Below are 11,335 nucleotides of genomic sequence, written 5' to 3' on the forward strand. Positions count from 1 at the left end.
GTAGGCCCCTTGATGGCCAGTTCAGAGAGCCAGAAGCTTATTCTTCATGGGATGATACTGAGACTCATCCGGCAAGCCCCGTTCCTCCTCGAGTGATGAATACAAGAGAGCTCCTCCTCAGTCTTCACCAGAAGGTGGATCGCAATCACAAGTGGGTCAAACGCCAGTTTGGCGCCATTGTGAAAACCCTCACTGAAACACAGAACTCTGTGAAGCTCAACCATCACTATCTGCATGAGGTTTTTGATCGCACCTGGGCTACACTTGCACATCTGAAGACTCAGACTGAGCTTGAAGAAATGGACTTTGAGCGAGACTTTGACTGGTCTTGGCCTCCCAAGAAGAAGTTCAGGCCCATTCCAGTTCCAAACCTTGAAGACAACTCCTTTTCTTCATTTCGCACTGCTAAAACTGATGAAGAACAGCTCGACACTGCTACCAGTCCGAGGAAGAAGACTACTCCCAAGAAGCGTCACGGCTCTTCCTCAACAGCCAAGAAGTGAAGTCTTCACGGGCGTTAGTCCTCAGTTTGTCCCTTTTTGTCACTTGATGACAAAGGGGGAGAAACTTGAGAGTTAGTCTTCAAAAGGGATATTTTTGGGGCTTATGAAGTATATTTAAGTTACAAACTCTTGGCTCTTCTGAAGTTTTTATGTAATGAGTTGTAACTTAAGCCCGATGGTACTCTGACGCTTTTGAACGTTTTTCCTCGCATGCTTATTCCTCAAGTTTTAATGCAAGCATGCTGGAATTCGTCAGATACCATTTGTCATCATGCATTTTCATTTTCTTCATATGATATGTTACATGTATGCATGATTTACAAGACTCAGGGGGAGATCTCCATGATATAAATCATCAACGTGCATTTGCTGTGAAAAGCAAAATCCTCATGATATGCACATCTTCAGGGGGAGTCTCTCTGAATCTTGATTTCAAATTCCTCAAATGAGTATTTACACTTCATATTTTTTATCCCTGTTGAAGACTTAACCTAATTGTCATCAACCACCAAAAAGGGGGAGATTGTAAGTGCATCTAGTGCCCCTTAGTGATTTTGGTGGTTTGAAGACTTATAGGTTAAGTATCTAATGTGTTTATGAGTGTACACAGGATCTATAAGTCACTTAGGAGTTTGAGATATTTGAAGAATATCGACCCCTAAAAATATATATCTTCGGTTGAAGAAATTGGTCTGAAGCTGAAGAAATGAATCGCGAGGAATCTGCGATGAAATTGATATTCCTCATGAAGATACTAAAATTGAGGAATTCGGTGTGTCCTGAAGAAAATCACTTTGAAGAATTTGAAGCATGAAGATTTACTCTTTCTATTTTATTTTCTTCGCATTTGAGTAATAGGAACGCCGTACTGTTAAAGGGGGTCTAAGTTACACTTTGGAATGAATTTCCTCATGATGCTCAACCCATGCCTAATCCTACCAAAAGCCTCAAGTGAGGAATACGAGTGACATGAGGACTCTCATAGTTGAGGGTTCTGACCGTTTCGATAGCCACGCCAAGCCATTGGTCTTATCCACTCCAACGGTCATATTATTTAAGGGCATTAGTGTCAAATCATGTCGGGATGCTCCCAGGCTATAAATAGCCACCCCCACAACCATTAGCTGGTTGGCTGCTCTGTTAGAAACTGACACTTGTCATAAGAGCAACCCAATTCCTCAGAGTCTTCGAGAGTAATTCATCAGTGAGGAAATACCCCATACACCGAAACCACAAACCAAACCTAGTGATTGAGCATCACTGAAGAAGTTGTTCCTGTGTGGGACTGAAGCCTTTTACCTTTGAGGACTGTGCATCCTCCAGACGGTTAGGCGTCATGGTCTAGAGCTTTCCAGCAGTCAATTGTGGATCGCCAGGTGACCAAGTTTGTGAGGGTTTGGAAGTCTGCCCTGAAGACTTACCACGAGTGTTGGGCGAGGACTGTGTGTTCTTAGCCCAAGGAGAACACGGTAGGGATTGTGTGTCCCGGGACTGTGTGTCCTTTGGTTTCAATACCAAGCCGCTCCAAACCAAATGTACGACTGTCACATCAGTTGGAACTGGGTCATCAACGATTGTCTTCACTGAGAAATGGGTTCTTATTCCTCAACTCCTTACTTTCCTCGAATTATGTGTTGATGACTTTCACTGCTACTGTTTGAAGAATTTGCTGAAGACTTTCTCTGAATTTCCTCAACCCCAAATTCTTCACGTCTGTTAATCCTCATCTGTATTCTGCGTGCCTGCTCATAGTGCAATCTGTCTTCACATTCCTCACTCTGAAAAACTGTTGTTGTGAAACTTTGCACTTCTGATCCTTTACTGTTTCCACTGTAAGTTAGTCATCAGTGAGGAATTTCCTCAAAAGGAATTTCCTCAGTGATGAAATTCTAAAAATCTCCTATCACCCCCCCCTCTAGTTGATATAACACACTTTCAAGCATGAGGAAAGCTATAGAGCTCCCACTCACTTTCTTGTACAGACAGGCTTCTCCATAAACCTGTATGAACCCAAATGCTTTAATCACCTCATTAAAGCAAATGTTCCTATTCGGAGATGCTTGCACCAACCCATAGATGGAGCGCTGGAGCTTGCACACTTTGTTAGCACACTTAGGGTCGACAAAACCTTCTGGTTGCATCATATACAACTCTTCCTTAAGGTTCCCGTTAAGGAACGCTGTTTTGACGTCCATTTGCCAAATTTCATAATCATAAAAGGAGGCAATTGCTAACATGATTCGGACTGATTTCAGCTTCGCTATGGGAGAGAAAGTCTCTTCGTAGTCAATTCCTTGAATTTGTCGAAAACCCTTTGCGACAAGTCGAGTTTTATAAACGGTTACATTACCGTTTGCATCAGTCTTCTTCTTGGAGATCCATTTATTTTCTATGGCTCGCCGGTCATCGGGCAAGTTCACCAAAGTAAATACTTTGTTCTCATACATGGATCCTATCTCGGATTTTATAGCTTCAAGCCATTTGTTTGAATCCGGGCCTGCCATCGCTTCTTCATAGTTCGAAGGTTCACCATTGTCTAACAACATGATTTACATTACAGGGTTGTCATACCACTCTGGTGCAGAGCGTACCCTTGTGGACCTTCGTGGCTCAGTAGTAACTTGATCCGAAGCTTCATGATCATTATCATTAACTTCCTCTTTAGTTTGTGTAGGCGCCATAGGAACAACTTCCCGCGCTGCGCCACTATCCTGTTCGAGAGGGGGTGTAATTACCTCATCAAGTTCTACCTTCCTCCCACTTACTTATTTCAAGAGAAACTCTTTCTCTAGAAAGGATCCGTTCTTGGCAACAAAGGTTTCACCTTCGGATCTAAGATAGAAGGTATACCCAATAGTTTCCTTAGGGTATCCTATGAATACGCATTTCTCCGCTTTGGGTTCGAGCTTTTCTGGTTGAAGTTTCTTAACATAAGCATCGCAGCCCCAAACTTTAAGAAATGACAACTTAGGTTTCTTGCCAAACCATAGTTCATACGGTGTTGTCTCAACGGATTTAGACGGTGCCCTATTTAAAGTGAATGCTGCAGTTTCTAATGTGTATCCCCAAAATGATAGCGGTAACTCGGTAAGAGACATCATAGATCGTACCATATCTAATAAAGTGCGATTACGACGTTCAGACACTCCGTTGCATTGCGGTGTGCCACGCGGCGTCAGTTGTGAAACGATTCCACACTTCCTTAGGTGTGTGCCAAACTCGTGACTCAAATATTCTCCTCCACGATCAGATCGTAGACACTTAATTTTTCTGTCATGTTGATTCTCGACCTCACTCTGAAATTCCTTGAACTTTTCAAACGTCTCAGATTTGTGCTTCATCAAGTAGATATACCCATACCTACTCAAATCATCGGTGAGAGTGAGAACATAACGATAGCCACCGCGAGTTTCAATGTTCATTGGACCACACACATCAGTATGTATTATTTCCAATAAGTCGATTGCTCTCTCCATTATTCCTGAGAATGGAGTCTTAGTCATCTTGCCCATGAGGCACGGTTCGCATGTGTCAAATGATTCAAAGTCAAGAGACTCTAATAGTCCATCAGTATGGAGCTTCTTCATGCGCTTAACACCGATATGACCAAGGCGGCAGTGCCACAAGTATGTGGGACTATCATTATCAACTTTACATCTTTTGGTACTCACACTATGAATATGCGTAACATCACGATCGAGATTCATCAAGAATAAACCATTCACCAGCGGAGCATGACCATAAAACATATCATCATATAAACAGAACAACCATTATTCTCTGACTTAAATGAGTAGCCGTCTCGCATTAAGAAAGACCCTGATACAACATTCATGCTCAAAGCTAGTACTAAATAACAATTATTAAGGTTTAAAACTAATCCCGACGTTAGATGTAGAGGTAGCGTGCCGACGACGATCACATCGACCTTGGAGCCATTCCCGACGCGCATCGTCACCTCGTCCTTGGTCAGTCTTCGCTTATTCTGCATTTCCTGCTTTGAGTTGCAAATGTGAGCAACATCACCGGTATAAAATACCCAGGAGCTACTACGAGCGCTGGTAAGGTACACATTAATAACGTGTATATCACATATACCTTTAACGTTGCCGACCTTCTTGTCCGCTAAGTATTTGGGGCAGTTCCGCTTCAAGTGACCTTTTCCCTTGCAATAGAAGCACTCACTCTCAGGCTTGGATCCATTATTTTTCTTCTTCTCGGCATCTGGCTTACCGGGCGCGGCAACGGCTTTGCCGTCTTTCTTGAAGTTCTTCTTACCCTTGCCCTTCTTGAAACTAGTGGTCTTGTTGACCATCAACACTTGATGCTCTTTCTTGATTTCTACTTCTGCAGAGTTGAACATCGAGTACAACTCAGGAAAGGTCTTCTCCATCCCTTGCATGTTGTAGTTCAGCACAAAACCTTTGTAGCTTGGTGGGAGAGAATGGAGGATTCTGTCAATTATAGCATCATCCGGAAGTTTGACTCCAAGTGAAGTCAGACGACCGTGTAACCCAGACATTTTGAGTATGTGCTCACTGACAGAATTCTTCTCCTCCATCTTACAGCTAAAGAACTTGTCGGAGACTTCATATCTCTCGACACGGGCATGAGCTTGAAAAACTGGCTTCAGCTTTTGGAACATCTCATATGCACCGTGTTGCTCAAAACGCCTTTGGAGCCCCGTTTCTAAACTGTATAACATGCCACACCTAACCAGAGAGTAGTCATCACTCCGCGTTTGCCAGACGTTCAGAATGTCCTGGGCTGCTGCGGGAGCGGGAGGGTCACCTAGCAGTGCATTAAGGACATAAGCCTTTTTAGCTGCTTCAAGGATGAGCTTCAAGTTGCGAACCCAGTCCGCATAGTTGCTACCATCATCTTCCAGCTTGTTTTTCTCTAGGAATGCGTTGAAATTGAGGTTGACGTTGGCCATCTACAATATTTATAAAGACAACTTTTAGACTAAGTTCATGACAATTAAGTTCATTTAATCAAATTAAGTATGAACTCCCACTTAAATCGACATCCCTCTAGTCATCTAAGTGATACATGATCCATGTTGACTAACACTACAAGAAATATGCTCATACATGATGTTTTTTAAGACGTCGTTGATGAATTCGTCATAAATCTATGGCGATTTCATCCAAGATTGTCGTAAAGCGTTTGAGAGAATCAAATCTACATATAAATTACGACGATGTGAGTCAAAAACGTCGTAACCACATAAGATGAGATCGTCATAACTTCTACGACGATTATAAAAATGTCGTAACATGTTCTAACTATGTTGACATGTTACTCGTGGGTCCATTATATCCCACCTCATGCATGTATTGAACTATTTTTTATACCACTATTCTCTTGGGCTATTATTTTCATCTTATTTTTATATTGGGTTGGTATTTTATCCTCCATGCTTGCTAATGGGTTGGTTTGTGGTATGTCATAATATTTTATATTATAAATAATATATTGTCTAATATTTTTTGAAATGAGTTGCTACATTTTTACAAGAAATATTTGGTAGGTACTTTACAAAAAACCTATTTTCTCGCACTTCGAAAATAGAAAATGATTTTTTTGTGCAAACAAAATGTAAAATCTCTTTGACAACGTTGTTTGTCATACTAACATACACATATGTGGACAATATTGGGTCATTGTAACAAACTATAAGAGGATAAAATATAAGGGAATCAAACAAACAACAAAAAGTTTATATAAGCTTAATTCTGATTGGTGGAATCTGCTGTAGTCTAAAGAATATGAAATTTGACATGGTATTGGTTCATCATTTCTAGAATGTGTGAAAAAATATTTGAGAAAATTTACAAAATATTAACATGTTTATTTTATCAAAAGTAATAGGTAAATAAACATAATTTTATTTGCTGATTTCCTATTGGCTAAAACCTCCTTCCCGCGGATCGATGATGTGGCAGGGCAGTCAGTCCCACTTTAGCTGATCTGAACCGTTAAAGCCAACAAATCGAACGTCTCTCAATGAATCCAAACGCTGCGCGCAGAAAAAAAACCCGCAAACCCTATCCTCGTCCTACCAGACCGATCCACCCCTCCCCTCGTCTCGTCTCTCCAGATCCGGTCCACCCCGCCTCCGTCTCCCACCCACCGCCGCCACCCCACCCACCTCTCATGGATGGACCAAGCCCCGTTGGCGAGCGACCCCAACACCGGTGGCGGCTGTCGGCGCCACCTCCCTCTCCTCCCTGGCCGGAGATCCACCTCCCGATTCCGACTTCTCCCGACGAACCCCCAAGCCCAGGGGCGGCCGACCGCGATGGTGAGGGAGCTGCGCATCAACACCACGCCATCCCCCCGTGCGTGCTCCGCCTCTTCTGCTCCGCGCGCGGCTCACGCCAATGTTGTGCCACCTCCGGTCGAACCTGCCCCCCGCGCTGCTCCTTTGACCTCCCATAAAAAAAGCCTCGAGGGCTCCAGATATATCCCACCTAATCCCCCGTGTCCCACCCCGTCCCCGTCCCCTGCCGGTTTCTGCACAGTCCAGAATTCAAGAACGTCCCGGCAGCGCCAACTCCCAACTCCCCGCAAGGCACAAGGCAATGCACTCCGGAGCGCGGACAAACAGGGCCGATCGAGCGGTGGAGGAGGAGAGGAGAGGAGAGGGGCCCGGATGAAGAGCTCCCCTGCCATGGACCCTAAGGCCGCGGTCGCCCAGGGCACCCCGCCGGAGAACACGGTATGCCCGCCGGAGTTACGTTTCTCGCGGTTCTTGACAACCTCGATCGCCTTGCCGCCCGTCGTCTTGGCTGAATGTGCGTTTATTTTTCTTTTTCTGATGATGTTTGTCGCGCGTTCTTGGCTCTGTGGCAGGAGGTGAGGCGGGGAGAGGGGAAGAAGAGGCTGCCGTGTCGGATGACCCTGAGCCTGGCGTACCAGAGCCTCGGGGTGGTGTAAGGCGACCTGAGCACTATAGTACAACACAAACAGTCTTGGATGAATCGAGATCAAGTTGAATGAATGAATGAATGAAATGCTAGTTGAGTACTACAGTACGTACTGTATTTCTGTGTGGGATGCGTCGGTAGGAAATGTCTGTCAATCAGTCATTCAGACAAATGCAGGCTTGTTTTCCACTACTCTGTCGGTGTCAAATGCAGATATCTAGCAGCAGCAACTGCTCGGACAAGGAGTCCGATTGCTCCTAGGGAAACCGCGGCGAGGAGGCAAACGTCGGAGTCGTGTGCATCGTGAAAGCTCGGGCCGGCCGCGGACCGGCGAGCAACCCCCAGAACTTGTATGCAAAGGTGAGCTGAATGCATGTGCAGCCCCGCGCGTCAATTCAATGTGACTGTTTCAGTGGACTGGTTCAGACTTTTGTTTTGTCCAATGCAGAGAAGAAGGGAGAAGATCAATGACAAGCTTCGGGTTTTGCAGAAGCTGGTGCCCAATGTAACCAAAGTGAGTCCATCCTCTTTTGCCTACTCTATGTATGAAGCAAACTCCTTTTCAAAAAATAAAAATCTAGGAAGCAAACTGAGCTGCAGATTGAGCTAGTTATTGGCATTAGTACTTTCTGACTGCTGTGAAATTTCTTCGTAGGTGGATCTCAGCACTATGCTCGAGGAGGCAGTCCTCTACGTCAAGTTTTTGAAGCTACAAATCAAGGTAAGCCCAAATGACATGGTTGCATTAGGCCTTTTATCCCTAGGAACTCTGTGTGTGATCGTGATGTGTCTTACAAGAAATTTTGTTCATGATTTCATGGTGATGAATTCTGTAATAGTTTGCTGCTGCAATACCTACTTTTCTGTAGATTGGGTCTTATTTAAACTGAACATGAGAATTCTACTGTGTTATTATATCCTCGCACTACGGTACTAGTATTAGAATTATGCTGACTGAATAATATCTCGAATAGAACATGAGTTACGCTGCATTATTTAGTCCCTAAATTAATACAGAAGAAAGAAGGACTTGAATTTATGCTAGTACTCCTACCAAAGTTTGTATTCCTGTTTTTGTTATCGTTCTGGGCCAGTCGGTGCCTGCTGAAGCTTACTGAATGTATCTCTTGTTCTGGACCAGTTTTGGTTTTGTAAAGCAAAAAAAAAATGTATAGAGCAGCACACATTGTTCCTTAGTCGTCACCACTCACATTTTCTGAACAAACCTTACGATATTGCAAGTGTCTAATATGCATCTCGGGGGACCTGTTCCTGCAACCAATTTCGAACAAGTATGTATAGTCACCAATCTAGTTTGTCTATGGGATTTATTTATTTTTGGGCACCTCGCCTGGAATCTTGGACTGTATGTGCGTGTATCCACCATAGTTGGAAATGAACTTCTACGAAATTGGCGCAGGTTGTGATGACCTATCCGGACCGGGCCGTAGAGCCGAGCCACTCAGGAGTAGCAGGGCTGCGCGTGGAAAAGGTATCATCGCTTCAACACATCTGCTCACAATGTGTGCGTTCCTCTGTTGATGATATGTATATAAGCGACAAGAATTCATTGCCACTGTGTTGTATGTATTCCTTTGTCCAGATGATTGGGCAGTGGGAGTTGTGCATAGTAGCATACAGTATTTTTCCTTTTCCTAATCCATCACAAGGAGCTTCATATTAAGTTTGTTGTTAGCTTCCCCAGGAAAAAAAGTTTGTTGTTAGCTATAGCCTGCTTCAAATGTGTACAGATTTATGTATCAAGTTTCTTCAGATGTTCATAGACTACTGGATGTAGATTTCTTACCAAGTGATCATCTTGGTAAGCTACCAACAAAAATTGCAATCAAGGATGTAGATTTCTTAATACTCATCATGTTATAATACTCCTAGCTTTGCCACTTTGAAAACATTTGATAAAACCGGGCCTTAACCACTTTGGATGTGGGTTTATGCCATTTCTGTTTGGTAGGAGTTTGTTAGCTATATGCACTAAAATTATGTCAGCTGGCGACGCCTCTGCATTGTCATCGACTGAATTAGGGGAGCAGCATGCGACGATTCTAGCGTTAGCATTGGGCATGCACTCGTTCAGACTTAGGAGTGGTTCAGACTGCAGTGCGGTTTAGACTTAGGAGAGGTTCAGACTGCGGTGCTACACAACTGCGTCACCAGCCCTTGTGCAGGTATGCCAGCTCATCTTCTTCTCTTATTTCATACTGATGCATAGGAGAGGTACCAATCTGGAGATTGGTTTCTCGATCAAGGGAATGACTAGAACATCTATTTTGGGAGTGATGACTTCCAGATTTACCTTTGTTATGTTAATTGTATGGGATCTTGACCCAAATTTCCATAAATATACACTTGCTATGTTAACTGTATAGTGTTGACCCAAAGTTGGAAACTTTTCTTAGTCGTATGTTGGATGGCCAGATCTATGAAAACTTGCAGATTCACCTTTGCTATTTGGAGTGAACTTTTTTCTGTAGAAGTTATATGGTTTACACTTTATACCCTTATTCTCAAAAAAACTTCTCTTGTAATTGCAGGTGGGGAATGAACCAGAGTCAGACTTGATGTTCTGGGAAGAATTTTGCTATTTCATCTCTAAAAAGGTATCTAAAGTTGCTATTTCATCTCTAAAAAGGTATCTAAAGTTCCTGGTTAAAAACTGTATCTTGTGCAACAAACCTAACTTGAATCATCATTTTTTCTTTTCAGTCCGAAAGCGCAATTCATGAGTTATCTGACTCGGTTTGGTAAGTGACATGCGTAAATTTTTGTTTCCTTGTGTATCTCATGATGATGCTTCATAGATAGGCTATGGGGCTTGGCTTCAGAAGCAGCAAACAACTTGTTTCTGTAGATTATACTTTATATATGCCTACATGGTGTTAGATATAATAAACATACCGACTGCAAAGGATATTTATTCTATGTAATGTTGTTCCTTATTGTGCGTTGAATAATTTTTACATTCGATGTATTAGCTTGATGTGTTCTTCCTGTAGCTGCCTAAAGTTATTTACATGGTTCTGTGGTCTACTTAACAATATGATTGTTTTCTTTATTCTATATTTCTGCCTCACCAGGCCCTTGGGTTATCTCTGCTTTATTTGTGTGTATGTCCATTTGTTTTTTTCCAAATTTTCTGAAATTTCACCATGAACATTTTCTTTTTTGCATTCCTGAGTATTCGCCAATTTAACCTTCATATTTGATGTTTGGTGGTGTATTAAGGTACTCATGGGTTTCTTTGATCTCACAGGATATAGTTTTTGCACAGGTGAAGTACGAAGCCAAGTATGAAGCTATGAAGCGTATGAACAAAGAGTAGCATATGTGTTGTAATAGTAGGCAGTAGTAGGCATATCTGGGTTGTGGTGTAGTGTAAAGATTGTAATAGACAAATTTAATGTTGGTTTGGACGAATTTCATTTGCTCCCTAGCCTGTTTAACATATTGATTTTGAATGTGATTTGAATACTTATGAAATGGCAACTTGACAAGGGGACAAAGTTATGATATTTATTTGACAAAATGTGAAATTTCTGACGCGTGGGACTAATTTTGAGATCAGCATGACATGTGGGACCAGTACAAAAATAAAATAGCCAAAAAATAAAATCAGTAGAAAGTAAAAGGCCACGAACCAAAATTCAAAAAAAAAATACTAAAGTGGTTGTAAATAGGCTAAGGCCCAAAAAGAAGCCCAATAAGAAAAAGCCCCAAAAAATAAAACCAGCCCATGTGATCAATTGAAATGGGTTGGGCTGATTTCAACCACGACGTTTTGATTTCGTCGTAATTTTGCCACGTAGGACTGGGTTTGATTGCCAACGATGATTTAGGATCGTCGTAAAGGTTACGACGATCCAGGAATCGTCGTAAAAGTTA

The 11,335-nt window shown here is 42.6% G+C and overlaps 1 long non-coding RNA gene across 1 annotated transcript; it reads left to right on the top strand.

Moving 5' to 3' along the window:
* Nucleotides 1-9,971: 9,971 nt before the first annotated feature.
* Nucleotides 9,972-10,933, top strand: LOC123440088. Its single transcript, XR_006630276.1, has 3 exons — nt 9,972-10,053; nt 10,160-10,197; nt 10,707-10,933. It is a non-coding gene; the product is annotated as an uncharacterized LOC123440088 (long non-coding RNA).
* Nucleotides 10,934-11,335: the final 402 nt, after the last annotated feature.

Source organism: Hordeum vulgare, chromosome 3H (genome assembly GCF_904849725.1).
Source record: "Hordeum vulgare subsp. vulgare chromosome 3H, MorexV3_pseudomolecules_assembly, whole genome shotgun sequence".
In the NCBI taxonomy this organism is placed as follows: Eukaryota; Viridiplantae; Streptophyta; class Magnoliopsida; order Poales; family Poaceae; genus Hordeum; species Hordeum vulgare.